Source organism: Schistocerca cancellata, chromosome 3 (genome assembly GCF_023864275.1).
Source record: "Schistocerca cancellata isolate TAMUIC-IGC-003103 chromosome 3, iqSchCanc2.1, whole genome shotgun sequence".
Lineage (NCBI taxonomy): Eukaryota > Metazoa > Arthropoda > Insecta > Orthoptera > Acrididae > Schistocerca > Schistocerca cancellata.
Window position 1 is genome coordinate 837,491,272 of NC_064628.1, and position 25,109 is coordinate 837,516,380.

General features: G+C 45.9%; 1 pseudogene; it reads right to left on the minus strand.

Moving 5' to 3' along the window:
* Positions 1–19,855: 19,855 nt before the first annotated feature.
* On the minus strand, positions 19,856–19,973 carry LOC126177301 (5S ribosomal RNA; annotated as a pseudogene).
* Between the last annotated feature and the right edge of the window lie 5,136 nt (positions 19,974–25,109).

The following is a 25,109-nucleotide window of genomic DNA, read 5'->3' on the forward strand; positions in this document are numbered from 1 at the left end:
ATTACGATGGTGGGGAACTGAGCCTTGCTGGGAGGCCAGCGGTGGAGAGACGATGTCTTCCGTTGTGAGCGCCCGTGTGTGACGGTCGCTAGATAGCAGCTTTGTTGGTACAGACGGACTTGCTGTCTTTGCTCTCAGGAGAGTTTATCGTTAGAACAGTTAGGCACTGTACTGTTGCGAACCTATACGATTCTGGACTTCACCTCCGGATTGGAAGTCGTCGTTGAGTACGCAGAGTTCAATAATTGAGAGCACTTCCTCTGCCTATACTTACGTTGAGACGTTATCTGAACTCCATCCTTGTGGCTGGGAGTTCTCGTTTCTCGTCTGTAGAACAGAGAGGAGAAGACAGTATTAGAGTATATTAGTCAGAGGACCGCCTTCTGCCGTCCTAGTGTTTGAAAGAGTTTATTTGTGGCTGGAGTTATTCCATTGTCGCAGACGAGTACAAGAACCATCACTTCGACGCACCGGACGCAGTACATATGGTGATATCGCAAATTGCTTAGGCTTATTAGGGCTATAAAAGCTAAACAGCTGTGATCACGTTAGTTTATTTCCACTGAGGTTCCACATCACCGTAGATCATCTTTGAAAGTAGTGTCTTCTAGTGTTTGGTACGTAGATGATGTCACTCATTTCGCGTTATTGATATTAGACCGCGCAGTCATAATAAGGGGCAGTGTTGGCAATTGATCAGTAATTTACTTAGGAAATTTAAACTTTGTAATATAAAGGTTCTTTTTAATCTACAATGAATATATAAGCAGGAACAACGTTTATGATTTAGAAGGATTAGTTCCCTTCATTATTCATATAAGTTTAGATTGTAATTTATAGAATTAAGAGATTCTAAGATCTGCTTCAGGGGTTAGTCAGATAGGGCCAAATCTTCATTTAGCCTTTATTCTTTTCAGTTGCGCACATTCATGTTTCACCCGCCTGGAGTAGCATCTTGGAACACTTCTACAGGTCTAATTATACAGTCTGTATCCTATTAGCTGCAGTCGTTGGGTGTGGCGGATAGTAATAGCGGCTACACTACCCATGGTACGGCATACAAGTTTCTTGAAGTATGGACTAGTTAATTCTTACTGGCGTTGTTTTAACGTCCATTGCCCGCATCTCGTGGTCGTGCGGTAGCGTTCTCGCTTCCCACGCCCGGGTTCCCGGGTTCGATTCCCGGCGGGGTCAGGGATTTTCTCTGCCTCGTGATGGCTGGGTGTTGTGTGCTGTCCTTAGGTTAGTTAGGTTTAAGAAGTTCTAAGTTCTAGGGGACTTATGACCACAGCAGTTGAGTCCCATAGTGCTCAGAGCCATTTGAACCATTTTTAACGTCCATAACATAGCCCAGCAACTTGTACCAATGCCGGAATAATGCAGCAGTCATCCGAGGCTACTGTGCAAGAATTTCCAGACAAGGCATCGCCTGCTCCGTGTGAGTGTTATCTCTTTCACTGCTGGCTCGCACACTGTGTCCTCTAGTTCCCGCTCTCTCAGCAGGTAGCGTGTCAAACACCCTAGCTACCTTTACGCTTCTCATAGTAATTTTCGTACGGTACAAAAGCACTCCGTCTTTTAAATAACACATATCCTACATATTGTCCCTAAACATGTGCCATGTTATACAGATGACACTTCGCACTTATATATAAAACTACTACGCGAACATTTTCATTTCAATAATCCATGACAAAATATTATTTAGCAATTTATATATTTCAAATATTTCTTTACTTAAGTTACAAACATACATTGACAAAGCATTCTAACACCACATATATCAAACTTTACAAAGTCTTTGCATATCACAGTTATATTACGACAAATTTTAAATGAAAATTTTTTTATGAGTTCGATGACTGGTTGAATAATAATGTTATAAGCTCATCATAAGCTACACATTTCTGTACTCAGTACTAAGTGACGCTTGAGATACACTGAAGAGCCAGCGAAACTGGTACACCTGCCTAATACTGTGCAGGACTCCCGCGAGCAAGCAGAAGTGCCGCAACATGACGTGGCATGGACTCGACTAATGTCTGAAATAGTGCTGGAGGGAATTGGCGCCATGAATCCTGCAGGGCTGTCCATAAATCTGTAAGAGTACGAGGGGTGGAGATCTCTTCTGAATAGCATATTGTAAGGCATCCCAGATATGCTCTATAATGTTCATGTCTGTGGAGTTTAGTGCCAGCGTAAGTATTTAAACTCAGAAGAGTGTTCCTGGAGACACTCTGTAGCAATTCTGGACGTGTGGAGTGTCGCACTGTCCTGCTGGAATTGCCCAAGTCCTTCGGAATGCACAATGGATATGAATGGATGCAGGTGATCAGACAGAATGCTTACGTACGTGTCTCCTGTCAGAGTCATATATAGACTATCATGGGTCCCATATCACTCCAATTGCACACGCGCCACACCATTACAGAGCCTCAACCAACTTGAACAGTTCCCTGCTGACATGCAGGTTCATGGATTCATGAGGCTGTCTCCAAACCCCGCACGTCCATCCGCTCGATACAATTTGAAACGAGACTCGTCCTACCAGGTAACATGTTTCTAGTCGTCAACAGTCCAATGCTGGTGTTGATGAACCCAGGAGAGGCGTAAAACTTTGTGTCATGCACTCATCAAGGGTAGAGTGAGGCTTTGGCTCCGAAAGCCCAATCGATGACGTTTCGTTGAATGGTTCACACGCTGACACTTGTTGATGGTCCATCACTGAAATCTGCAGCTATTTACAGAAGGCTTGCACTTCTGCCACTTAGAACGATTCTCTTCGGTCGCCCTTGGTCCTGTTATTGTAGGATCATTTTCCTGCTGCAGAGGTGTCGGAAATTTGACGTTTTACCGGATTCCTTGTATTCACGGTACAATAGTGAACTGGTCATACGGGAAGATCCCCACTTCATCGCTGCCTCGGAGATGCTGTGTACCATCGCTCGTGCGTCGACTATAACACTACGTTCAAACTCACTTAAATCTTGATAACCTGCCATTGTAGGAGCAGTAACCGATCTAACAACTGGGCCAGAGACTTATTCTCTTATGGAGGCGTTGCCGACAGCAGCGCCGTATTCTGCCTGAATGCATATCGCTCTATTTGAATACGCATGCCTGTACCAGTTTCTTTGGCGCTTCAGTGTAGTTTAAAGAGGGGCGACACTGGACAGCGGATGACTGCAAATGAGTGATTTGGAGTGACGAATCATGCTGTATCTTGTGGGAATCCGATGGAAGGGTTTGGGTTTGGTGAATGCCTGGGAATCGTTACCTGCCATGATGTGTAGAGTCAAGAATAAACCACGGAGGAGGTGATGCAGTATGGAGCATTTCTTATGGTTAGAGTATGGACCCATTACTGTTCTTGAGAAAATGTTAAATACAGAGGGATATGAACACATTTCACAGCTTTGTGAACTGTGAGCAATAGAGGAACAGTTCGGAGACGATGACTGACAGTATCACCACGAAAGTGCACCCTGTCGTAAAATAGCACGAGAGAGGCAATGATTTATGGAGAACAACATTTCTGAAGTGGAGTGGCCTGCGCAGAGCCACGGCCTGAACCCCATGAAACACCTTCGCTATGACTTGGGACGTCGACTTTGCTGCAGACCTCAGCGTTTCATGTACGATATTGAAGTGTCCGTGTTGTTTGGAAATAAGATGCAATTAAACTGGAGGTTAAGAGTACTGACTCGCGTCGCCCTGTGTTGTCAGTGGAGGAGCAGCGGCGGCAGATGGGCCGGTCAAGAGAGCTCAGTGACTTCAGGAACATAGACTAGTTATTGGATATCACCTGAGCAACAAATCCTGCAGAGACATTTCGACCCTTATAAAGCTGTCCAAGTTGTCTTTTGGTGCACTGATTGAAAAACGGAAACACCAAGGAACAACCGCATTCAATGGGATTGTGATCATCGAGCATTGTTTCGGCTCTTGAACAATACTGGGCTGGCATGTGTTGGATAGTTCTTCAGACACATCATTGACAGAGCACTCAAAAAGGCGAAGTATGGACATGCCCCTTATTAATGTGCACTGATATTTCTCCGGGTACTTTTGATCATATATTCACGGCAGCTACTGAGATGCCATAAAAGAACTACATCCATATCCCCAGTTATAAATATTAGCCTTTCTTCAGCTTATGTTGCTCATCGACAAATAGTGGTCTGTTTTGAAATTTCCTCCTCAATTATAATGAGACACCATTGAAAATCGTCGACCGACGTCTGTGCAAAGGTTTGGAATAACGCTAAGGAAGGCTGGAACTGCAGTACAACATCATGTGCACTATCTCTACAGATATCACTCTAACCTATGTTCTTCTTTTCGTACGTAATTCTGATTACTTCCTTAAAAACAGCGCGCTCGCCATGCAAATGCAAAATAATACAATCTGCACATCGCAGTTTCTAGTCTCGGCTGTGTTACATCACGCAAAAGCTGTGTGGTGATTATTTGCGCCAAAGAGAAACAATAACACAGCGTTCATAGAATTGGCGCGCTATGCTCGTTCTCTTGTGTCCCCATCAGTCCCCTCCATTGTAAACACTTGTTCACTCATACAAGCGAATGGTAGTGAACAATCGCGAATTGTCTAAAAATGCTCATTCACTCTCCTACAACTCTCCCAAAGGTGCTGCACACAGGCTGATTCAGCTGCCCCTGTCTTTTTATGCATCCCTCAATGTTATGACTGGCCTTCATAAACTATGCGCGAGATTTTCATATTCTCTCGCTCACTACGCACAAAAAAACAGCCTGGACCGTTTTGTAGGAAATTTAATGTAGTTATTCGTGCTGGGATACGTATTCGCTGGAGGCCGCGGTTTTTGAATTGTTCAAGAAAAACGTACAAATGTGACCTTTAACGCACCTCCGCCCTACACTCATCAATCACTAGTCAGGATTTATAGTATGTTGTTCGTGGCACCACCTACTGCTATTGTACAAAATTTTCCGAATTCACCAATTATTTCCTAAATTCGTTGGGGTGTACGCCACCTACATAGTCGGCTATTTCGTTGACATTATTAATTTAAAGGTGCCCGTGAGAGTAATGAACAAAAAACGACTTCTGTAAACATTACGCTAAAACTAATTATGTTGACAATTCGATCCAAATTTACCCCTCACACGCACAGTAGTTTCGTAGTCAGAAGGCCTGACGTAAACAACGACGCAGTTGTTTATTTTATGCTGTTAAATTTCACAAAATCGTTGACGTTAAGTCAGTCATCAGAGCGAGTACGCTTGCGATTCCTATCCCAGTGTTACCATAGGTGACATGCAAATTTGTACTGGAGACGTGTAAGGGCCCTACATGCGTCCTGCTCATCAAAGCAAAACACAGGGTTTCTGAAATCTTCGCTAGACTGTAGTCTTCAGTTAATGTTCCCGACACAGCACAAAGATGGTACGTAGACGGTGAGTCTGCTGCTCTTTCTGAGAGACTGTAATGGAACTACGAATAAACTGGCCAAAGCTCACTTTTACTGAAATGATAAGCTCTGAAGTTCACAGGGGTGCCACATGTACACTCCTGGAAATTGAAATAAGAACACCGTGAATTCATTGTCCCAGGAAGGGGAAACTTTATTGACACATTCCTGGGGTCAGATACATCACATGATCACACTGACAGAACCACAGGCACATAGACACAAGCAACAGAGCATGCACAATGTCGGCACTAGTACAGTGTATATCCACCTTTCGCAGCAATGCAGGCTGCTATTCTCCCATGGAGACGATCGTAGAGATGCTGGATGTAGTTCTGTGGAACGGCTTGCCATGCCATTTCCACCTGGCGCCTCAGTTGGACCAGCGTTCGTGCTGGACGTGCAGACCGCGTGAGACGACGCTTCATCCAGTCCCAAACATGCTCACTGGGGGACAGATCCGGAGATCTTGCTGGCCAGGGTAGTTGACTTACACCTTCTAGAGCACGTTGGGTGGCACGGGATACATGCGGACGTGCATTGTCCTGTTGGAACAGCAAGTTCCCTTGCCGGTCTAGGAATGGTAGAACGATGGGTTCGATGACGGTTTGGATGTACCGTGCACTATTCAGTGTCCCCTCGACGATCACCAGTGGTGTACGGCCAGTGTAGGAGATCGCTCCCCACACCATGATGCCGGGTGTTGGCCCTGTGTGCCTCGGTCGTATGCAGTCCTGATTGTGGCGCTCACCTGCACGGCGCCAAACACGCATACGACCATCATTGGCACCAAGGCAGAAGCGACTCTCATCGCTGAAGACGACACGTCTCCATTCGTCCCTCCATTCACACCTGTCGCGACACCACTGGAGGCGGGCTGCACGACGTTGGGGCGTGAGCGGAAGACGGCCTAACGGTGTGCGGGACCGTAGCCCAGCTTCATGGAGACGGTTGCGAATGGTCCTCGCCGATACCCCAGGAGCAACAGTGTCCCTAATTTGCTGGGAATTGGCGGTGCGGTCCCCTACGGCACTGCGTAGGATCCTACGGTCTTGGCGTGCATCCGTGCGGGTCTGCGGTCCGGTCCCAGGTCGACGGGCACGTGCACCTTCCGCCGACCACTGGCGACAACATCGATGTACTGTGGAGACCTCACGCCCCACGTGTTGAGCAATTCGGCGGTACGTCCACCCGGCCTCCCGCATGCCCACTATACGCCCTCGCTCAAAGTCCGTCAACTGCACATACGGTTCACGTCCACGCTGTCGCGGCATGCTACCAGTGTTAAAGACTGCGATGGAGCTCCGTATGCCACGGCAAACTGGCTGACACTGACGCCGGCGGTGCACAAATGCTGCGCAGCTAGCGCCATTCGACGGCCAACACCGCGGTTCCTGGTGTGTCCGCTGTGCCGTGCGTGTGATCATTGCTTGTACAGCCCTCTCGCAGTGTCCGGAGCAAGTATGGTGGGTCTGATACACCGGTGTCAATGTGCTCTTTTTTCCATTTCCAGGAGTGTATTTTATTCTATCGCGTGGTAAAATAAAAGCCTGAAAGAGTCACGCGTTAAGTTACTAATCTCAAATGTAATCTTTGCACACTATGAACATGGTAGAAATTATTGTATGCATTGCACAAAATCAGGTTACAATTCCAAAGCTCAGTTACACTCTACTCTGCTCGCAGAGACGCGTCGTTGAACGAGCACTGAAATCCATGCAATCCTGCTGTTGGACCTCTCCACTAAAGACTGAGTTGCTTAGCGCGAACCGCTTCGCTGTAAGTTCATTCGGTGCGAAGCCAATGACAACTCTTTCTCGTTATTCAAATGATCTCCAAAAACTGCTGCTAAACTGAAGTTTCCACTGTGTGGTGATAGCTCAGTATTAAGAGGTTCTCCCTTATTATAATAAACAAAACCTGAATATACTTTAATAATCATAAAAAATCGGCCAGGTGCGAGTAAGACTCACGCACTGGAGGTTCCGTATAAACTTAATTATGTATACAGACAGTTCATCCATGCCGAAAATCGAGAATCTTGGCCATTTTTACCTGTTAGCGGCGTTGATTCTGGCAAGATACTTGTCCCAGGAACTCCAAAACTTTCGAGAACGTTTTAATTTTGAACTCGGATAACAAATGACAAAATACTTTTTTTGTATGATGTAGTTACGAAGAACAATTTTCTAATTTTTTCCTACACTTGTACACTACTGGCCATTAAAATTGCTACACCACGAAGATGACGTGCTACAGACGCGAAATTTAACCGACAGGAGGAAGATGCTGTGACATGCAAATGATTAGCTTTTCAGAGCATTCACACAAGGTTGGCGCCGGTCGCGACATCTACAACGTGATGCCATGAGGAAAGTTTCCAACCTATTTCTCATACACAAACAGTAGTTGACCGGCGTTGCCTGGTGAAACGTTGTTGTGATGCCTCGTGTAAGGAGGAGAAATGCGTACCATCACATTTCAGACTGTGATAAAGGTCGGATTGTAGCCTGTCGCGATTGCGGTTTATCATATCGCGACATTGCCACTCGCATTGGTCGATATCCAATGACTGTTAGCAGAATATGGAATCGGTGGGTTCAGGAGGGTAATACGGAACGCCGTGCTGGATTCCAACGGCCTCGTATCACTAGCAGTCGAAATGACAGGCATCTTATCCGCATGGCTGTAACGGATCGTGCAGCCACGTCTCGATCCCTGAGTCAACAGATGGGGACGTTTGCAAGACAACAACCATCTGCACGAACAGTTCGACAACGTTTGCAGCAGCATGGACTACCAGCTCGGAGACCATGGCTGCGGTTACCCTTGACGCTGCATCACAGACAGGAAAGCCTGAGATGGTGTACTCAACGACGAACCGGGGTGCACGAATGGCAAAACGTCATTTTTTTCGGATGAATCCAGGTTCTGTTTACAGCATCACCATGATCGCATCCGTGTTTGGCGACATCGCGGTGAACGCACTTTGGAAGCGTGTATTCGTCATCGCCATACTGGCGTATCACTCGGCGTGATGGTATAGGGTGCCATTGGTCACACGTCTCGGTCACCTCTTGTTCGCATTGACAGCACTTTGAACAGTGGACGTTACATTACAGATGTGTTACGACCCGTGGCTCTACCCTTCATTCGATCCCTGCGAAACCCTACATTTCAGCAGGATAATGCACGACCGCATGTTGCAGGTCCTGTACGGGCCTTTCTGGATACAGAAAATGTTCGACTGCTGCCCTGGCCAGCACATTCTCCAGATCTCTCACCAACTGAAAACGTCTGGTCAATGGTGGCCGAGCAAGTGGCTCGTCACAATACGCCAGTCACTAATCTTGACGAACTGTCGTATCGTGTTGAAGCTGCATGGGCAGCTGTACCTATACACGCCATCCAAGCTCTGTTTGACTCAATGCCCAGGCGTATCAAGGCCATTATTACGACCAGAAGTAGTTGTTCTGGGTACTGATTTCTCAGGATCTATGCACCCAAACTGCGTGAAAATGTAATGACATGTCAGTTCTAGTATAATCTATTTGTCCAATGAATACCCGTTTATCATCTGCATTTCTTCTTGGTGTAGCAATTTTAATGGCCAGTAGTGTAGTTTGAAACCATACTGCTTACCAAATTTCATGATTCTAGGTCATCGGGAAGTACCCTGTTGGTTGTAATGAGTGAGGTTGCGAGTATTAAATTACGTGACATAAACGGCCATATCTTCTGACTGCATTGACTTTTACGTACTCGTATGTGACATACATTTCAACTTGATCCGGTGAAAGAAAGGGCTCTTAACAGATGGAATTTCAGACAAAGAATCGGATAATAAATGACAAAAAAATGTTTACTGGTACTGCAAATTCAAAATTTTCGGACTCTTGAAAGCTTCGATTGAATCGCTGCATCTACCGATGAGCAGTTGCTGGTAACGTAAAGGTACTTTAATTTAGCAGTGCCTCCTAATTTCCTTGGGGCTGTATGGTTGATCAAAGAATGGTTCTTCTTGACTCGGGATTCGAAGGACTGAGGAATCCTGACGCTTCTAAGTCCTTTCCTAACGCGATCTCCTGTTTTATCCTTTCCTGTGTGTGTTGCGACCAGTATGTGCTAAAGAATGCGTCTTAAATTCTGGGTAGGAGCGACAACTCTCCGCAACTCGGCGCATATCTTCTGCAATCGACCCTTCTATGAAACCACAGATAAACTGGAGCTTGTACTTCAGTGGCCTTGATTTTGGTAGCACGTAATCGTACTGTGCCATCCAGGTCTTTAGATGTAATGCGTTGTTTGCCAACTCGGCGCATATGTTCTGCAATCGACCCTTCTAAGAAACCACAGATAAACTGGAGCTTGTACTTCAGTGGCCTTGATTTTGGTAGCACGTAATCGTACTGTGCCATCCAGGTCTTTAGATGTAATGCGTTATTTGCCAACTCGGCGCATATGTTCTGCAATCGAACCTTCTAAGAAACCACAGATAAACTGGAGCTTGTACTTCAGTGGCCTTGATTTTGGTAGCACGTAATCGTACTGTGCCATCCAGGTCTTTAGATGTAATGCGTTGTTTGCCAACTCGGCGCATATGTTCTGCAATCGACCCTTCTAAGAAACCACAGATAAACTGGAGCTTGTACTTCAGTGGCCTTGATTTTGGTAGCACGTAATCGTACTGTGCCATCCAGGTCTTTAGATGTAATGCGTTGTTTGCCAACTCGGCGCATATGTTCTGCAATCGAACCTTCTAAGAAACCACAGATAAACTGGAGCTTGCACTTCAGTGGCCTTGATTTTGGTAGCACGTAATCGTCGTACTGTGCCATCCAGGTCTTTAGATATAATGCGTTGTTTGCCCCCCTTGTAGACTTGAAAATTCTGGTTGGTCAAGAAAAGTTTGTGGTCGAAAGGGTCGACGTATCCACCGTACGAATTTCCCTCTCATCTGCAGGGCGTGATTACATGTATCCGTGCCCCAACGATTCTCGTGCACTGTTATGGTATCCCCCCATGTTGTCAGATTTACGTAATAACGCTTCTGACCTCCGTAGACGTGTATAATTGTTTTCCGGCTCCGTCTCTGACATGCTGCGTGTTACCAACGGAGCATGTTCTATTACGCGTTTCCCCGCGGCTGGAGCATATTCGTGCTCATTCGCCCATGTGCAGGCGGTGTGTCCCCGTTCGAAGAGTCTCAAAACATTTTCTTCACTTCTGTGGTGCTCTCGATGGCGCTCTACCGGACGAGATTGTGTTTGCAACTGCGCGACCTGCTCACATGCCTGCCGCACGTCCTTAGCAAACTCGTTTCGTTGCGCGGCGACTCGGATCTTTAACTTCAGATATTTCGGCCTGTTTGATTTCTATCTGTTCGATTCGATTGGCAGCCTCATTCATTTTTTCCTGTGTTTCTTGAACTGTTTTTTTGCCTCGCTTTCGGGGCGTTGCAATTGCCTTTTTTGTCTTACACACCTCAGTTCTTGCCAGTTTAACTTGTTCTTTGGCCACTGATGCGTCCTTTCGTGCTACTTGCGCCACCAATCGTGTAGTTTTGGCATCGCGCTTCGCCTGATTCGCGACCTCACCCGTTTCTGCTGTTGTTTTCTTGACATTCTCTAGCTCTTCTTGGATTTATACGATCTCTGTCTTGAGTCCATATATACAGTCTGTGACCGTTCTTATGGCCAATTTGTGTCTTTCCTCCTCTTCTTCCCGTCTCTTTTTCTCTGCCTCTTGTCTCTTCCTTTCTGACTCTTGCATGAATTGCATGAGAGTCCCAAACTGAGATCCGCCGCTATCACCTTCCGGAATAGATGAACGACATTCCATCATTCTGTGACGTTTCGTTCGTGGTTCTGGTCTGCCAGTCTCACTGATGGTGCTTCTCGTACCAGTAGCGCCTACATTTCGTTCTGCTGACATCTCCCATTCACTTTCGTCACCTGACGGAGACATGTCGTCATACTCTGCTGGTTCTACGTTCGACGTTTCTGCCCGGTATGCAGCTGCATTTACCTGAGAATCCCGTGTAAAATCTGCCTGTTCTCCGCTAATAATCTGACGTGGATCCAAGGTTAACAAAACACAATTGCTTCCACTACTCTGTAGCAAACGTGCCTTGCTTCTTGTAACCACGCACTCTAATTCTGAACCAACAAATCTAAACACTACACATTCCTATGCCACACAGAGGGTCCCGTGAGCTACTGATCTCTATTCCCCGACAACGAATTCAAATAACAGCACGCATGTCTATGTTCACAAACGAAAATCTCTATCTATCCTAACAAATCAGCACAACGCCGTTCGCTGTCAGAAACAATCAAGTGACACAGAAATCACAACCGCAACCTGAAAATACACACATACAATAATTACATATTAGCACAATGTCTAGGCGCCAGTAAAGCGAATCTACTGTACCTAGTGCACGACATTAAACATGGGTTCAAATGGCTCTGAGCACTATGGGACTCAACTGCTGAGGTCATTAGTCCCCTAGAACTTAGAACTAGTTAAACCTAACTAACCTAAGGACATCACAAACATCCATGCCCGAGGCAGGATTCGAACCTGCGACCGTAGCGATCTTGCGGTTCCAGACTGCAGCGCCTTTAACCGCACGGCCACTTCGGGCGGCCCATTAAACATGGGAAACAGAAACTTCACTAGGAAATACTATCTACTATCTAATGGTCACAGAAGCTGCCATCAATTCAAAATTCCGCTCAAGGGACGTCAAATTGAATGACTACGCTAGGCAACGCAATCTGACAGTCACAAAAGGTGCCATCAATCCAAGATCTTGGCAGGGTAACTCTAGTGGGGCTGTTTAAACGATTGAGAATGTTGGCAAAATTTAGTGTCCTAACAACATTTATTTTTTTTAAACAAGACATAAATTATACTAAGCAAGTTATAGATTCCATTGTCCGCAGCTCGTGGTCGTGCGGTAGCGTTCTTGCTTCACGCGCCCGGGTTCCCGGGTTCGATTCCCGGCGCGGTCAGGGGTTTTCTCTGCCTCGTGATGACTGGGTGTTGTGTGATGTCCTTAGGTTAGTTAGGTTTAAGTAGTTCTAAGTTCTAGGGGACTGATGACCATAGATGTTAAGTCCCATAGTGCTCAGAGCCATTTGAACCATTTTTAGATTCAATACCCCAAACAACTAACAGATTATTTATTACTCCACTGGGTGGATCCTGGTTGGAAAAGACAGTTTAACTAGGTGATCAGTAAGTCAAGTACTCTGGCCCTAAAAATGTGGATACCGCAAGCTGAATTGATGCTGAGCAGACTTTGACTGATCAAATCTGCTTAAGTTTCACTACATAGGTGCAGCTGAGAGCAAGTAGCAATTGAGATCTGAACACCCAGACAATGCTGGAACAGCAGTAAGTTACAGTGTTTGCTTCGTGTGATGACGTGACTTGCAGCTGGCGAGATGTGTGTGGTAGAGGAAGTGAGATGTCGAGGCGGCACCTGTGAGTTGATCACGGCCACAAAAGAAATGCAAAAATCTCAGTCTAGCAATCAGGCAGAAGGATCGCAATTTACTCTCTACCAGAGCCCTGAAACCATGGTAGATTTCAGTGTGTGACACACCCATTCGCTGGTCATACCAAGGACCAATTTGGCTAACTTATATGACAGAGTACACAAGGATACCAAACGTGAAGACTGGTAGATCAAAAACGAATAAGTGTGCCCTCAGCAAACGAATAGTCTGAGACGTTTGAAGTCACACTGTCAGTACAGTAAGAACTTTGTCACAGACTCCCCAGTCTAAACTACTCGCAAGTGAAGTCAGTTTCAGGATAGGTCCCAAGTACCAACCACACATGCCAGAGCTTCATCCAGAAGTGCTTACCAGACCAGTGCTGCCCCAGAGTGCTTCGCACCTCTACAAAAAAATACAATCCATTTTCCTGCAAAGTGCATGAATGACACCGCCTTCACCCCGTCTTGAGCCAATCACAGGGCTCTATAGGCGCTAAATCTCCCTTCCCATGCAACAGCACAAATCATGTCAAACCAGGGCAAGAGTTAAGAAACCTGCGTCTCTAAAAAGAAAAGAAACTGGTTACTACTGTTTTCTTTTAAGTTTTTGCAGTCAGGTAAGAGATGATTCCCTCTGAAGTTGTGTCTCTTTCCACGACAACAAGCGAAAAGATACTGTCTCAAAGATCTTTATCTGAGTCACCTGTGCCTTGGAGCTTGTTAGTCCTAGCTATGTGGTGTAATAAAGATTCTATGTCTAAATGTCTCTCAGACGCCGGAGTTTTCTTATACAGCCGAGGCACTATCGGCAAACATGAAAACATGTGAATTTTTATTACTCATGGCTCTGCACGCAATGCCCAGTTTATGACTACACTGTGTAGACGCGTTCCTTTGGACCGTCACCCCAGCCCAGACTTCTGCTGGCGCAGCAGCAGGTAGGGTGGCATTGTTCTGCTGGAACCCTGTCATGGCGAGGGGCTGCCCTGTCTGCCCTGTACGGCTGTGGGCCTGTCCAGCAAGATTTACTAAGGCATGGGCTTGCTGCCAGTTTCTTTCAACTCCCAACAAGGCATTTCTGTGAGCTAAGAATCATAAAAATACATTCTTTTAGCGCCCTGCCAGGCTGCTACAATGTCTTTCATGTTGTTAAATTTCTAGAGTCTCCCTCAAGGTGTTTCAGGTTGTAACAAAATCTTTAATAGAGAGTAAGTTGCCCTCTCTCAAAGGTTCTTAGATAATTATTGTCCCCACTGGTCCGTCTTCTGGATTTGTTCCTGTCATTAGATGGAAGAAAAACAGCAATGACTACCAGTCATAAATGAATGCTGTCATATTCAAGCAGATGTTCACTGAACAGTTCTCGCCATATTTTGCTCCTAAGTCGGTCATTGTAATGGACAAAGTCATTTATCATTCACCTATTACAGAGAATACATCAAGTGCAAACATCAGGAAATCGGATATTGTGCTCTGGCTTAAAAATAAAAATAATCCGCACCAGATCTGTGCTGAACTCTCGTAGTTCACTAATTTATACAAGTCAAATGACAAAATGTATGTACTTGACTAACTTGGATATGAATGTGGTCAGATAGTTTTGTGTTTACTACCATATGTCAGTACAACGCAACTGAATTAATTTTGGTTCGTGTTAAATTCTTTGGAGCAGAAAAGAACAAAATATTCAAGATAGCAGACAGTGAATCGTTTGTGCCTGAATCAATAACCAACACCACCCATTCAGTGTGGGTAGACTATGTGCGGCGCGTTGGAAGCCTTAAGGGAAGAAGATTTGGATAGGGAGGTGAAAATGCATATAAGCCTTGAACACATCGTCGTAAATTAACAATCATTACGTTATTGACTTTAGGACAACGTAAAGTACACTCAGGTAACAAAAGTCATAGAATATCTCCTAATATCGAGAGTCGGACCTCGTTTTTACCGGCATAGTGCAGCAACTGGGCGTGGCACGGTCTCAACACGTCGTTGGAACTCCCCTGCAGAAATACTGAGCCACGCTACCCTTATAGCAGTCCATAACTGCGAAAGTGTTGGCGGTGTAGCATTTTGTGTATGAACTGACATCTCGATTATGTCCCACAAATGTTCGATGGGATTCATAATGGACGATCTGGATTGCCAAATCACTCACTCGAATTGTCCAGAATGTTCTTTAAAATAATTGCAGATAATTGTGGCCCAGTGACATGACACCATTGTTTGGGAATGTGAAATCCATGAATGGTTGCAATGGTCTCTAAGTAGCCGATTATAATCATTTCTAGTCAATGACTTGTTCAGTTGTATCCCTGTAAATACCGTCATGGAGCAACCACCACCTTGCATAGTGCCTTGTTAACGACCTGGGTCTATGGCTTCGTGGGGTCTGCGCCACACTCGGACTCTACCACCGGCTCTTACCAACTGAAATCGGAACTCTTCTGAAGAAGGCCACGGTTTTCCAGTCGTCTCGGGTCACAAGTCCAAGAGACGCTCTGTAGTCGATGTGCTGGTAGCAAAGGCAGTCACATTGGCCGTCTGCTGCCATAGCCCATTAACGCCAAATTTCGCCACACTGTCTTAACGGAATGTTCGTCATATATCCCACATTTATTTCTGCAGTTATTTCACTCCACGTTGCTTGTCTGTTAGCACTGACAGTTCTATGCAAACGCTGCTGCTCTCGATCGTTAAGTGAAGGCTTTCAGCCATTCTGTTGCCCGTGGTGAGAGGTAATGCTCGAGATTTTGAATTCTTGGCACACTCTTGACACTGTGGATTTCGAAATATTGACTTCCCTAATGACTTCCGGAATGAAATGACCTTTGCGTCTAGCTCCAACTACCATTCCGCGTTCAAAGTCTGTTAACTTCCATCGTGCAGCCACAATCAGGTCGAAAGCTTTTCACAGCCGTTTTCTACCTTGTGTACGAGAGACTACCGCCATCTGTATATGTGCATATCGCTGTTCCATGATTTCTGTCTCCTCAGTGGTATCATAGTTCTTAGTTTCAAAGACTCATGGTTTAAAAGAATGTGTTCGTTTGTCAATATATGTATTGCATAAATGATAATTGGGGATTTGAATCCTAGGAAGTATGCAGACATTAAGTTGCTATAGTTTCCAACATATGTCAAAGAGAAGCAGCTAGCTAATTAGTTGTAAAATTTAAGTTTTTCTAAGCGTGTACTATGCTCTAATAACACGCGAGAATGCGGCCAAATAAATTCGTCAGAAACTCCGATCATTCGACAGGAGCCCTTTGTGATTTTCAAGACACGAACTGGAAAATGCCTCAAAGTAACAGAGAGAGTTTCCTGTTGAGATATCGGTGGTTTTCGACGTTCTTGGGCAGCATTCCCTCGAATTATTCGACGAAGACGGTTAATTGATTGCTTGTTCCATGGATCATAAACGCAGTGTCTCACTATACCGTCGAAATAGTTAGTTTACTTTCCGACAGCGAAAAATGTGACAACATACGGACCATTTACCCAATAATGTTTTATATTGTCCGGCAACCAGTAATTCTCTTTTATGCTCCGTGATTTACACTTAGCTACAAACACACTCACGCTCTCTCTCTCTCTCTCCCTCTCTCTCTCTCTCTCTCTCTCTCTCTCTCTCACACACACACACACACACACACACACACACACACATTATAAAATTACACATTTTTAGGAAATTCTGTGGAGCAGAATGAATTGCCAGCACATAATGATTTCAGTTTGTGTCTTAATTTAATGTTGTTGTTTATTACGTTTTTACTTGTAATACAGGCCAGATAAAATAAAGATGACAAATATTGTAACCAGTTTCTATGACCTTGTCGTTAGACAATAATCTTTTTGAGAAAAATTGCGCTTGACCTTCTTTTGGAAGCTGCATCGCCCATTCTCGCCTTACGACATGGCGCGGTCTATAGTTGTGGAGCAGCGGACCCAACGTTGTCAACATGTGTCTCACATAGATGATTGCTCAAAATCAGCTTTAAAATTTATTATTATCCTCGTAGAGCTGAACGTATAATGCGATGTACCACAGGGAAAGAACCTGACCATTGTCCGCAACAACACGGTTTGGCAATACAGTCTTTGTTTGCCCACTCTCTGGTGCAGCCCTTGCGCATACCTCACCCCCTCCAAACTTCCCAGTGGCTCCGCCTCTGCGGCAAAAGCATCTTCCTACAGGACCTGGGCTGTAACATATTACATTTTTATTCTTCATGTCTACAATTTTGTTTCTTAACATAGTCACCCTGCCGACAAACACGTTTGTCCTAATGAGAGATCAGTTTGCTGTTACTGTCACTGTAAAACGTTTTGTTGATGGAGCCATAACCTCACTTCTGCTTCCAAGGCTTCATCACTATAGTTGGGATCACAAACAATAGAGGTCGAGCTTAGGGTCGTCCTGCACGCCTATGTCACTCATTCTCACAGCCAATGAGCATTCAGCAGTGTTCTGAGGACTCTACTGTGAGTGTCTAACCCTATTTGAGCATAAAGTGGTTATAGTGTTTCATTTAGTGAATTTTTATTCCATTTGTTGCAAGCTGTCAAGGTTTATGCTGATGGTAAGCGACAAATTCTACACAAACAAGTGAGAGACATAATCTACCGGACACACATCTACATCAAGTGCAGAGCACGTGTATGCCTGTACTAGAACTGTCGCTTGGAACCAGCAACAATCCAGTACCAGCCCAGTTTTGGAAACAGATGAAAATCGAATGGGCAGAGTAAGGACTGTATAGAGGATGATCAACGACAGTGAACGCAAGGCATCACACTGTTGCAGATTTTTGCAGGGCTAGCTGAAGGAGAGGGTACTTCATGTCTGGACAATCTCTACGAATTCATGCTTTCAGTTTTCTGAAGGTTTTTCACGCACTGACATATACACACCGCCATCTTACAAACTACAATTCGGAGCCCCCTGGCGAGGGAGGGTTGCAACTTGTGTCATCAAAGCTGGAATGTCGTCAGAACAATATGCATGACATGTAATACTTCAACTGATATTGAGAATAGAATGATAAATTTGGGGGCATTACTTTTCAGCACTCCCTTGCACATTTATTGATTCTTCTTGGAATGGATTATTGATCCGGCGACGGAAAGCGCTGCCCTCTGTTCGATCTTCTCTATTTCTTCTGTTAATCCCGCTGGAAATAGTGCCGCACACACATAAGCAGCACTCAAAAATCGGTCATAAAAGTGTTTTGTAACTTATTTCTTTTATAGACGAATTATATTTCCTCAATATTCGTCCACTTAGTCTCACGCTGGTATCTGATTTTCCTACACTTAGTTTTATGTGGTCGTTCCACTTTGCACTTTCTGGATGGTTACTGCTGCTGATGATATTTGGGTCGTTGGAGGCTCAACTGCATGGTCATCATCTTTTCACTGCCTAGTCTCGCCATTTTCCCGTATGGTGATGAAATGATGAAAACAAACACCTAGTCCTCAGGCGAAGAAAATCCCCGACCAGGCCGGGAATCGAACCTGGGACTCTGTGATCCAGAGGCAGCAATGCTGGCCACTAGAGCAGGAGCTGCGGACGGTTGCTCCTACGTATCTTACCGTTACTATTGTTTCTAGTGATTTATCATCAGCAGCATAATCGAATAGTAATGATACTCTTCACTTATTAGTGTACAATATGCTATTTCTTTTCAGGGTCAGCTACCAGCCCCTGCACCAGTAATCAATCCTTAGCAAGTCTTTCTGAATTTTGCTTCAGTCTTCTGATGTCGCAACCTTCCTATAGACAACAGCGTGATCTGTGAGGAGTCTCACGGAGCTTCATTCATGCATATTGTAAACAATCTCTCGAGGTTGAGTTCCGTGTGCTAGAAAGTTTTCAATCCATAAAACATGTTTCATAATCTGCTACAGACTGATGTCAGTGATATAGGTCCTATGATTATGTACGCCTGTGCGATGACCATTGCTGAAAATGGAAATGACCTACCCTTTTAGTCTCAATCGTTTGGTACCCTTTGTTGCTTCAAGGACCTACGACAAATTGCTCCTAGCAGGGAATTAAGTTCTTTTGCACTGTCAAAGACGCTTCATCCAATGCCTCTCCACTGTAGAGCGATATACGTTTACTCTCTGTTCCATGATTATTCATCTCAATATCTTCCAGTTTTGAGTTATTGCTGAGGGACTGTATTACGGTCTATGGCGTTGAAACAACACTGGACGGCCAAATTCAGTATTAGACATTCTTTCTATTATCATTGTATTGGTGCCTGTATGGTCACTGAGCGAGAGAACAGACAAATTAGATCCGGTTACTGGCTTGAAATATAATCAGAACTTCTTAGGATTTTTTGTCGATGTGAATGGCAAAATTTTATTTTCCAATTCACTGAACGATTCTGGCACTGCTCTCAATTTGCTCATTTTGGCTTCATTCAATTTCTGCTTGTCAATTAGAGTTCATTTAAATATGTGATGAAGTTCTATTAACATGGCCATTGAAAGACAATGAGTCAGTCTGTCTCCACACTCATAGTCTCCCCCAGAATATTCTGGTTACAACACGACCACCTGGTGTGCATATTATGTAGATGCAGCCTCTCTCCACTTCAAGAAGTTAACGATATGTTTATTTCATTTACTGGCAGTTTGAGGAAGTAAATAATTATGGGCTTGATTACGAAATGTGCACTCCGTCATCAGGCCACAAGTGGCCCATCGGGACCATCCGACCGACGTGTCATCCTCAGTGGAGGATGCGGATAGGAGGGGCGTGTGGTCAGCACACCGCTCTCCCGGTCGTTACGACGGTTTTCTTTGACCGGAGCCGCTACTATTCGGTCGAGTAGCTCCTCGATTAGCATCACGAGGCTGAGCGCACCCCGAAAAATGGCAACAGCACATGGCGGCCCGGATGGTGACCCATCCAAGTGCCGGCCACGCCCGACAGCGCTTAACTTCGGTGATCTGACGGGAACCGGTGTATCCACAGCGGCAAGGCCGTTGCCGATTACGAAATGTGATCGTTAGCAAATCACACACTGCACTCATAAGCCAAGACGTTATTAACACTGGGCACCGCGAGGCTAGACGTCGCCCGGTGGCGTTGCGGAAACGTGACATGGCAAGGAAAGTACACTCCTGGAAATGGAAAAAAGAACACATTGACACCGGTGTGTCAGACCCACCATACTTGCTCCGGACACTGCGAGAGGGCTGTACAAGCAATGATCACAAGCACGGCACAGCGGACACACCAGGAACCGCGGTGTTGGCCGTCGAATGGCGCTAGCTGCGCAGCATTTGTGCACCGCCGGCGTCAGTGTCAGCCAGTTTGCCGTGGCATACGGAGCTCCATCGCAGTCTTTAACACTGGTAGCATGCCGCGACAGCGTGGACGTGAACCGTATGTGCAGTTGACGGACTTTGAGCGAGGGCGTATAGTGGGCATGCGGGAGGCCGGGTGGACGTACCGCCGAATTGCTCAACACGTGGGGCGTGAGGTCTCCACAGTACATCGATGTTGTCGCCAGTGGTCGGCGGAAGGTGCACGTGCCCGTCGACCTGGGACCGGACCGCAGCGACGCACGGATGCACGCCAAGACCGTAGGATCCTACGCAGTGCCGTAGGGGACCGCACCGCCAATTCCCAGCAAATTAGGGACACTGTTGCTCCTGGGGTATCGGCGAGGACCATTCGCAACCGTCTCCATGAAGCTGGGCTACGGTCCCGCACACCGTTAGGCAGTCTTCCGCTCACGCCCCAACATCGTGCAGCCCGCCTCCAGTGGTGTCGCGACAGGCGTGAATGGAGGGACGAATGGAGACGTGTCGTCTTCAGCGATGAGAGTCGCTTCTGCCTTGGTGCCAATGATGGTCGTATGCGTGTTTGGCGCCGTGCAGGTGAGCGCCACAATCAGGACTGCATACGACCGAGGCACACAGGGCCAACACCCGGCATCATGGTGTGGGGAGCGATCTCCTACACTGGCCGTACACCACTGGTGATCGTCGAGGGGACACTGAATAGTGCACGGTACATCCAAACCGTCATCGAACCCATCGTTCTACCATTCCTAGACCGGCAAGGGAACTTGCTGTTCCAACAGGACAATGCACGTCCGCATGTATCCCGTGCCACCCAGCGTGCTCTAGAAGGTGTAAGTCAACTACCCTGGCCAGCAAGATCTCCGGATCTGTCCCCCATTGAGCATGTTTGGGACTGGATGAAGCGTCGTCTCACGCGGCCTGCACGTCCAGCACGAACGCTGGTCCAACTGAGGCGCCAGGTGGAAATGGCATGGCAAACCGTTCCACAGGACTACATCCAGCATCTGTACGATCGTCTCCACGGGAGAATAGCAGCCTGCACTGCTGCGAAAGGTGGATATACACTGTACTAGTGCCGACATTGTGCATGCTCTGTTGCCTGTGTCTATGTGCCTGTGGTTCTGTCAGTGTGATCATGTGATGTATCTGACCCCAGGAATGTGTCAATAAAGTTTCCCCTTCCTGGGACAATGAATTCACGGTGTTCTTATTTCAATTTCCAGGAGTGTATATTATGGGATCAAAGATGGCTGGGGAATCATTCCAGTGACGACACGGGTCGCAAATGTGGAAATCCACCGATATTGGCACTATAACGAAGGTGATATTATTATTACCCAGAGCGTGTGAACGAGTGTCTCGAAAACGGCTAGCTGGTCGAATGTTGACGTGCTCTTGTAGCGAGCGTCTATGGAAGTGGTAGACCGACAGTGAAACTACCACTGGGCGGTGGTTGGGCTTCCACCACTCTTCACAAACGTGGGATTTGGAGGCTTGCCTGCTCTGTAAAGCAGGATAGGTGCCGATCTACGTCATCTCCGCTGACACAATAAAATGATGGTGCACGCTAAGTGTTTCGGAGCACACTGTTCATCGTACATTGTTGAACATGCGGATCTGAAGCAGACAACTCCTACTAGTTTATGTGTTGGCTCAGCGACATCGTCAGTTATTATTGCAATGGCCGTGGGATCGCCGAGATTGGGGCGTGGATGTTTCGGAAGCATTTCGCCTCGTCGGATGAATCACGCTTTTGCTACACACGGTCGATGATCGTCTCCACAATCGCCGTCATCCACGAGAACGGCGGTGCAAAATATGTACCGCGCAAAGGACACGGGCTGGTGGGAGCAGTATTATGCTATGGGAGACGATCTGCTGCGCTCGCATGGGACCTGTGGTAGCTGTGGACCCCCTGCAACACTTCATGCCTGATATCTTCGCCGAAGGTGATGTCATCTTCCAGCAGGATAATTGTCCAGACCTGTGCTACAGTTGTTTGAGGAGTATGATTATGGACTCACGCTGTTGTCTTCGTCACGATATTCGCTTGATGTGAATCCAGTGGAACCCATTTGGGTCGCTCTTAGGCGAATTTCTTTGTTCAGTCCATGTATACTCCGCTTGGTTATGAATTTCCTCCTGTACGTTAGTGTGCTATTTTTTTTTCGTTGTGATATCTCTCTACGTAGTCAGCGATGGGCGGAGGATTAGACGGTCTTCTAACTAATGCAGCAGTGCTGTCGGAGAGTGATGGGATTTCGAGAGAATTAGCTGGGGGACATCTTTTACTCGATAAATAAGAAACAACATTCTTCTGCGAGTTTTGTGTGCCTGTAAATGGATGATCTGACATCTTAATAGGTAAATTTACATCTATATACGAGGGTTGGAACTCAAATAGTAGCAACTATTTATTCACAACCGATAGAAAAGAGTTACATGTTTTCACCTGTTGCTGTCATTCAAAGTAGTCATCAGCGTTGTGTAGAGCCCGTTGCGAGCGATGTGGAAGGCGTAGTATACAATTATCATACTCTTCTGTTGATGGTGCGAATGGAGCAGTCTGCTGCCTGTCGAATCTCTGGAACAGTTCTGAAGCGAATGCCACGAAGTGGTTCCTTCATCTTCGGAATCAAATCAAAGTCACAAGGACTTAAGTCGTATTACTGTCCGTTTTTGGAGCATCACCTGCAACCAGATTTGCGAAAGAAGTGGCGACACTTTCTGCGCAATCCACCAACCTTTTTGAACAATACGATGCGCGGGCGCATACAGCGCAAGCTGTGGCTGCTCTGTTCGGTCGTGGGACTCCTCGGACGTTCTGTACCATTCACCATACTCCCCGGACATAAGTCGTTGTGACTTTGATTTGATTCCGAAGATGAAGGAACCACTTCGTGACATTCGCTTTAGAACTGTTCCAGAGATTCGACAGGCAGTAGACCGCTTCATTCGTACCATCAACAGAGCAGGCTCTGCTAACGGTATACTACGCCTTCCACATCGCTGGCAACGGGTTCTACACAATGCTGGTGACTACTGTGAAGGACAGTAACAGGTGTAAATCGGTTGTGAATAAATAGTTGCCACTATTTAAGTTCCAACCCTCTTACTTACTACACAATCCAGTGCACAGGGTATGGCGGGGGTACCCTATAGCACGACTATTCATTCCCTTTCCTGTTCTACTAGCAAACAGAGCGAAGGAAAAGACTATACATATGTCCCCTGTGAGTACTAGTTTCTCACATCTTTTATTCGTGGTCCTTATGCGAAAGATATGTTCTGGTAGTCAGCTTCAAATGTCAGTTCTCAACAGTGTTCCTCAGAAAGAACATCGTCTTCCCTCCAGGGATTCCCATTAGAGTTCTCGAATCATCCACCCACTGATTTGGCGGGAGCCAATAGGAACGCTTCTATAGGGCTGTATTCTGAGGGAAACCTAGGTCTGAAGACTCGTACACGTTTGGGATGTAGCGGTCAGTAGACAGATATTTTGTTATTGCTCACTGTGTGAGCCTTTCCGGGATATGTCGAAAACACATCTCAGAACGTCTCGGTTTGCAGGAAGGACGTGGGAATGCATTTCTTTCAACATACTGATATCGTTGAGAAATCGTGGAGAAGGTTGTTCATGAGCTCCACAGGCGAATGAACAAAACATTCCTGTGCAGACAGGTCATAACACGAACATGGTTTATGGTAGGCTAATCTAATAGATGAGCGAGAATTTCATGATTGATTAAAGATCTGAAATACATTTTTAATGGTCATAGAGAGATAGGCCTACTCCAAATTTGCATTTGAGAGGTCTTACCTGCCGAACTAGTAAGCAAAGAGATTTGAGATTTACAGTTTCCAAAATGCAGCACACAAATCCGAGAGCTTAGATCTTAAAGGACCGATGGTGAACATATTGCAGGCAGTTTTTAAAATTACGGAAAAGCTCTGAACTGGACGTCTTCCTCGTAGAGCGGATCATAAAACATCGAGGGAGCAAGACATTGGCGAAAAGGCTTGGCTTCCCAACAAAGCACAACTGTTGGGTGAACACTCAGAACACGCAAACTTCAAACCAAGCAGTAGCCTGACACGAGTGTTACGAAACAAACCAGCAGAGGCGGGGGTGGTATTCTCTGTAACCTATCAGTTGAACTTCACATACCTGGATACCACTTCTGTGGATCTGGAACGAATCTGAAAAGGGATCTAGCTAGTGGCGTAAGGGAATTAACATACTAGAGAAAGGAAGTAAGGAGTGCGATATCGCGTATGTTCCAAAACAGTGCTTAGCAGAAAGTCACTTTGCAGATTGAATGTTAACTGATAAAACAAAGGAAATACTTCAACGAAAATACATTGGTTTTGGGCGACGTACTGGTGCACTTGCAACTGATAAAGCAATCTGCGCCAGACTTAAGTTGGGTGCTGTAACAAATTTCAGACAAATTATGAATGCAGCTTGTTGTACACTAAAGAGGGCTGTCAGCCATTGGCCCTTAAGTATGAGGAGCCATAACTCAAGCAGTAAAGAACTCACAAAAAGCAGAGAAGCAACTACAGGAAGCTAAAATACATAATAGGAGAATGGATGACATCGCTGTGTTTAACGGCCTATATTTAAAATCGCACGTGGAAGGGCTTGTGCTGGTCATAATAAATAAATAAATAAGCTCGTAGGGAGGCTTCCCAACAGACTGGTTGCAAGTATATGTCTGCTTAAACTCGTCAGAAAAGAGAAAATCCCAAGATTTCACAGCGTATTTATGCTGAAGGGGTTACAAGGTGAGTGGTGGGCTGGTGGACCCAGT